Below are 6,861 nucleotides of genomic sequence, written 5' to 3'. Positions count from 1 at the left end.
AAAATAAAATAAAAAATCAATACTTATTGCAGAGTAGTGTTTATTGCTGTGTGCAGGACCCTGGCAGCTGTCAGCCAAACCCAACTTGTGCTGCCTCAAACACAGATTAAGTGAAATATATTTGCTTTTAAAAAAAAAAAAAAACAAAACCAAACAACCCAACAAACAAAACCCTTATAAATGTAAGTCACTTCTATATAGTTAAATATGCACACCCTAAGACCCTGAGCAGTACAGATGCATTCAGAAAGAAAAGATGCCTGTCATTATAGAAATACAGGCTATGTTGCTATGGAGGTGGTTGCTCATTATTTGCGTTGTTCAGCACTGACGTTCCTGTTAAGTGCAGAACGCTATCTGTTAAGTGTTTGACATGCTCTTGTTGGGAGACAAACCTTATTCCAAATGGATCGTCTTTTTAATAGGGAAGTGAGGCATCAATATCTCTTGGCAAAGCCCACGCAGGAAGTCTGAAGTGGAGTCAGGAACCGAATCCAGAATATGGGTTGCAGGCAGCATCTTGTAAGCAAGGGCACCCTTCAGCTCTCTATTTATTAGATTTTAAAAGACTCAATATTTCTCTAACTTAGCTCATGTTCTATAATATGTTTGCATTAATAAGATCATTCATTTCCATAAAGGTAGCAGGGCAATTTCAAGATTTAGGTTCTTGGTAATTCTATCAAGTTTGGAATAGCTAGTTAAATGCAACTAATAAACCCTTTGTCAAGATGTACAAAGCGACACCTCTTGGGTTTCTCCAATTCATTCTGTGAATTGATCCTGTTGCCTCAGTTGGTAGAGATGCCTCAAAATGACATCAGATATTTTTTGCCATGTTTAAGAACTTACAAAGTCAAGCAAATACAGCTTGACACAAAGAAATGTACGCCACCCTGATCACATGGCACTGTAATACATCCTGAGCAAAACTTTCTTGCTTTCTAACTGTGCCAAATCTAGAATACATGGTGTTTGGCTCTGTAGAAGGTCATACTATCCATAGGACAGGGAAAACCACAATAAAAAGATTTCAAGATAAATCCTCTTATCTCATCCCTTGGTTGTGAAAGTGCCCAAGGAGATTTGACAATAACTGATAGGTTCTGCAACATCAAGGTCTAGCAGTATTTGCCCTGTCCCAGCTACATGCTGGTGCTGTATGGTCTATTCATTGCCATAGCCTTTGCCCACTTATACACCCACTGAGATTAGCCCAGAACTTAGCAGTAAGAAACTGTAGGGAAGTCTCTACTAAAAAAAATCAACACTGCAAGTCAGACTTGCAGTAAAGAAGATCAGGGCCGAGTTAAGGCTGAGAAAGACCTTTCTCCATGACTATCTTAATCAATCACTGGTACTATTTGGCAAATGCATCCTGCTCTGTGTGTACTAACTAGCAGATTCAGTGACTAAGAGAAATGTAGCTGAGGGCGAATATTCCCCCTCTGATGGGATTGTTTCTGTGCAGTGGTAGATGCCAAGGCACCTTTCTCACAGTCACTTCTTCCACCCCTTCAGTGTAGTGTGCTTCATTGTTCAACTTCCAATTTCCCTTTTCTACTCACATGGTGGCCTCCACCTTTTCATGCCAGCAGCAGCTTTACTTGATGTAATTAATAGCATATGTACTTTCAAGAAAGTGTAATAATGATTATATTACATTTTCAGAAATGTGTTAAAATAAAAAATAATTGAGTTGGGAAACTTGTGTCTGGTGCTCTAAGATACTGAATTCCCTGAGCTTATTTTGGAGTGCTTGGGAAATTAAAAACGCAGAACAATTCCCATGAAGAATTAGGAATTTGGTAAAGAAATAGTATGATATTTCAATTTATCTGTGTAGGACTGTAACCATTCTGGAATTAAAGGTTTTGGTGTAACAGTGAAGTCAGTGGAACTGTGCAAAGGATGTGTTTGGTATGTTACCAGTTTTACATTATACTAAGGATATCAATAAATAATCTATTTCAGTAAATGAAAAGGGAGCAGAAATACATAATGTGGTTGCATTTGGGTAAATAGATGTGGATTGCCGTATCTATAACTGAAAACAGTTCGAATGTTGCTGTGAGAGTGAACCTTGTAACAGCCTTACAGCTGAAGCACAGTGAGGAAGGCACTGCTCATTCCAAACAGAATTTTTAAATTTCCTGGAAATTTTAAAGTTACAGACCTAGCCTCGGGTAGATCTGCTGCCTTGATGACATCTGTCACTATAGAGCATTAGGAAAAACTTCAACACAGGAGAAGAAAGTAATTTATTTTGGAAGACATGGGCCCATAGCCATGCTGAGTGGTAAGACAGGGCAGCCGTGGTGGTATGATCTCCTTACAGGCAACGATTTCTTTGCTGTACCCCTGTCATTTTTGCTATTATTCTCACTTGCCACAGTTCACCTGCTTGTCGCAGGATCATGGTTATATATATTCTGTGCAAAGCAGATACTTCTACATGGGAAGTACTGCAGATTGTTTAAAAACATTACAGAAATAGATGGCTGGTACAGCTTTTATGCTGCCGGAATTCACCAAAGCAGGTTAAACCACTGGCCAGTTAAATGCAAGTATTGAAACTGTGCATATCGATAATTTCTTTTAAAGCATCTCAAATGACCTGTGTTAACATAATGATAATTGGATCATTTTAAGGCTGATACACAAGGAGCTTTCTCTAAGAGGATTGAATTGATGCGCCTGTGAATGGTGCGGCAACATCAATCTCAAAGCAAATTATCTGGTGAGCAGCAAACCCCTGTTGTATGTTACCGTCCTGTTTGACCTTTTATCTTTTTTAATTACAATGATTATAATAAGTCACTGATAATGAAATGCTTCAGACTGCTCTATCAACTATTATTTACCACTCCATTCATTGCTTCTGTTGGCTGAACATGCATCCTAATTAAACTGCCTGTGGAAACAACAAGGAATGCTGAGCCCATGCAAGGTAAACAGCACTTTGCCTACTGAAAGATAAGACAGCACTGACTGTGGCTTTCTGTGAGAACTTCATCAGCTATAAATAGGTAAGCAGGTGTCACAAGTCAGACTTTAGACAAAAATGTGGTTTTGATATTTGCTTTGACAAAGACTAAATGAACTCAGGCTTACCAACCCTGCTACAGTTTAGCTACCTCACCATTAGGTAATGTGATGGGTTTTTTTCCTTCTGATGGTAGGTGGATTATTTGCTTTTCTTACTAATGAGAAGATATTTCCATGTTTAAGAGGATGATGCATTCTATTTTTATATAAAATTATTGCACAGGGAGGACAGAGGCTGAAAAACGTCAGCTATATTGGAGCTATATTCAATATATTAGCTATGTTTATTTCTTTCTGGTGGCATAAGCTTTCTTCCTTTATCTCAAGAGTTTAGTCCCCCCCCTTTCCTAATTTATTCTTTCTTCTCTTCTTAATTGCTGAGAAACTAATGACACTTTCCACATGCTTTATTTCACAGGTTTTTTTTTTTCCCTATCCAGCAGAACAACCCTCTTTATCTTCATTGCTTTAATGAATATAATTTCTTCTACTTCAGCATCTTCTTTACTTTTCTGGAGTTCCTGAGCTGTGAAGCCACTGTGAAACCATAAATTTACCTTTCTCCTAGTTCTTATTTCTGCTTCTCCTTCTAACAGTCTGTACTCCCCAATCAGGGATTTCGTAAGTATTTTTAGTCCAGAGTTGATAGGTGAATTGTGGAGGGTGAGAGAAATGCAAACACTTGGGACAAATAAAGGCACGCAATTCTGTGGCCTTGAGGTGTGCAGAGGCCTCCTGTCATCACTGCCACTATCTTCCACAGAGGTCAGTGTCTGACTTCATCGTAAATGACAATAAATCAAAATATTACTGAAATGGAACTGCAATAGGCAGTACAGGACCAGAACACTGCACATCAGTTCATGAGCACCAGAAATCAAGCTTCAGAAGATCTGTATTAGTAACTGTCAAGCTGGCTGTTGCTTTTGCAATTTTGGATCAGGAGGTGGTCTGAAGTGAGAACAGAGTTTGCAGGACCTTGTACTGGCCTGTGCTTTTTCATTGAATAGCTGTCCTCCTGGTCAGTCTTTCATGAAGTAACTGCCAGTCTGTTGAAATTGCTGTTAATTTTGTGGTGTTTGCTTTTTTTATTTTAAAATATTTATCTTTTTAATTCTCTAACCTATACGTGGATCGTTTTTGCCTTCCCCTTGCAAGAGTTGAAGCTGCTCTGCTTCATTTATGCTAGCTCTATATAGCTGGAAAATAAACTGACTGTGATCTTTCTAGGATCTGGTTCTTCTATAACATCAAAACTCTAAATTGCTTATTACTTATTTTGTGCTAGCAGAGGAACAGTTATTGCTACCTTGTAAATGCAAACTGTTTATGTATTCTGACCTTCTCTGTCAGAACTTCTCTGTATTTATTTCCTCCAGCATACTTCAAAAGGAGTATGTCCTTCCATATGATAGCTTCATAGTTTATTCTGAAAAGAATGAACATCTCTCTTCTGTTTGTTTTCATAGACTACTCTCATTAATTTTCCCTTCACCTCCGAAGTATCTTTCAATTGTATTCAGTTTCAGTCATAAAATTTATGTGAGAAAAGGACAGATGAAAGGACTTTTTTCTCTGAGAAAAATCAATGCTTGTGGAATGACTGAACAGTGGAACTGGGGGTGTGTGTGATTTTGAATGATTGGGGGGGCGAGGAAAATGTAAAGGAAAAGGAAAGTAACACAGTTAAGCATAATGACGTTTAAATTACTTTGAGACCACTAGAGGTCTGTATTTCCTATTTTAAAATAAGAGAATAGCTTTATTTTACATTCAAGTGCCATCACTTTTCAAAATATCCCCTTCCTTCAAGATTATTTAAGATGCAAACAGAAGGCAAAATACCTATCACTGAACTTCTGCATTTATGTAAAGTATAATGTACCAGAGTGAACTATCTTAAGTTTATTTTAGTATCTACTAACTGATATCTAATTTCCTTTATTCTAGTACATACCTGGTTTTGCTAACCTTCAGTCCAATTCTTGCACTAGTAAGCCATGGAACAAAATCCTGGTATTTTTTTTTTTTCAAAGACATATGCATCTTAAACTCTCTAAAGTTTCTGAACAAAATTAAGATGACTAAAGGGAGACTAAAAGTATAGTTTACTTTAAAAATGCAGATAGAAAAATAGTGACACCTACTCACTAGACTAAAAGATTATTTTAAAACTAATTAGACATGTTATTAATCATACAACTCTTTTTCCAAATATCAGCCAAGGAGCATTCTTGAAAGTAATTCTAGGTTAACTTAATGCAAATATGTATTTTCCTTTTTGGAGGAAGATATTTACATTGTTGAAAATGCAGCTTCAAAAGTATTTTTAATCCTTTTTTTTTTAAAGGGATTTAAAGGATTTTTGGAAATTGAAAGGCAACATGAGCCTACACATGTTTTGTTATCCAAAAAATTTTTAGACCTCAAGTGCTGTATATAGCTCATGAATTGTAAACAAATTCACAATTTGAGAATGTAAGCATCTTTAACACTTTTTAGCCCCTCTCCCCCACCTCTTTTACTAATACACCTGGGTTTGTCATTATCCCTTTGGACAGTGTCAGTGCATGATGATGTTACTCATTTCAAATTATTTACCTAAATAGTTCTCTAATGCTAGTAAGGGCAAACAGCTTTCAATCCAGATAGAGAAGAAAGGTTGTTAAGTGTTATGGTGACATTTGTTTTACTGAAACTAGGAGATGAGCAAAGCAGAACAAAAAAAGTGGTATTAACTATATTGTCTTGTGACAGATAAGTAATCAGTGTCTTGTCCTATATTTATGTCAAATAGATTATACAGTATCAGTGTATTTCTATGCACTTAAGGGATGTTTGGGTACAAGCATATGATGTTTCTATCTTGAAGCTGCTAAAAATAGAAGCATTTAGAGAGAATAGAGGTAGTATCTAGAGATAGAAAACTAGCAAGCAGTTGGCTAGATTGAAAATGCAGAATAAAGAAAAGTAATCTTTGATTTGCACACTCAAGGACTTTGTGTTAGAAATGGATATGGCAAAAATTGGCATAAGTGAAAGGCCACCTCTAAAATGCTCATTTATGGGGCCGTGAAGTGATGAATAAAATCTTTCAAGTACTTTTTTTGGACATTAAATGCTTAATAATACTACAGTGTAGTGTGTGAAAAAAATTCTGCATGCTCTTTTTAACAGCCTACAAGTGTAAAAATGTCATAGTTATAATTCTAGCAGTTGCAGCAGCAGTGAAAGTTTGGACCATTTTTTCAATATACTCTCGAAGTACTTACAGAGTCCAGAAACATTGGAAATATTTCTTCATGCTACTTAGCTCTTTGGCCAAAGCTAACTCTACCAATTCCTTCCTCATATAATTTTTTTTTCCCAGAAGTTGGGAAATCCTGGTGTACATATTTCTATAAAATTTTACTTGCAGATGTTAGTGCCAAGGAATGATTGCACAACTTCACTAGTTTCTCAGTGTCACTAGAGCTTAGTGGTTTAGTGAATGCTAGCATAGCAGTGATTAAGGGTGTTTTTTGTACAAAAAATTGTTGACTGATTGATCCACAGAGCACTCATTATAGTTAGCCAAAAATCTTTCAGCTGAGAGTAAGTTTCAGTATTTTAGTTTATAGGTTTCATTTTTTAGATCCTGTAGGTTTAGGTTTGAAAGTACATGTTGTTTTCTAGGAGCTTTTCCTCTATACACACATAATTTTGTTTTCTCTGCTGTTAAGGGGAGGAAAAACATTCTTGGGTTCAATAAATGTAGAACTGGACTCCAAAACACCAAAGGATTAACCATTCTCAACATGGAGTGCATTTAAT

At 36.5% G+C, this 6,861-nt stretch overlaps 1 protein-coding gene across 2 annotated transcripts in view; it reads right to left on the bottom strand.

Annotated features, from left to right (window-relative positions):
* Positions 1-6,861, bottom strand: part of AGTR1 (angiotensin II receptor type 1) — a 29,719-nt gene that overhangs the window by 9,830 nt on the left and 13,028 nt on the right. Inside the window, exon 3 of one of the 2 annotated variants that reach the window (XM_074833869.1) lies at positions 396-547. The exons of the other annotated variant lie outside the window; for it this stretch is intronic. The gene's annotated coding sequence lies outside the window, so the exon portion shown is untranslated. The remainder of the gene's footprint in view (positions 1-395; positions 548-6,861) is intronic. 2 annotated transcript variants of the gene reach the window in all.

Source organism: Strix aluco, chromosome 9 (assembly GCF_031877795.1).
Source record: "Strix aluco isolate bStrAlu1 chromosome 9, bStrAlu1.hap1, whole genome shotgun sequence".
In the NCBI taxonomy this organism is placed as follows: domain Eukaryota; kingdom Metazoa; phylum Chordata; class Aves; order Strigiformes; family Strigidae; genus Strix; species Strix aluco.
This window is presented reverse-complemented; position numbering and strand designations above follow the sequence as displayed.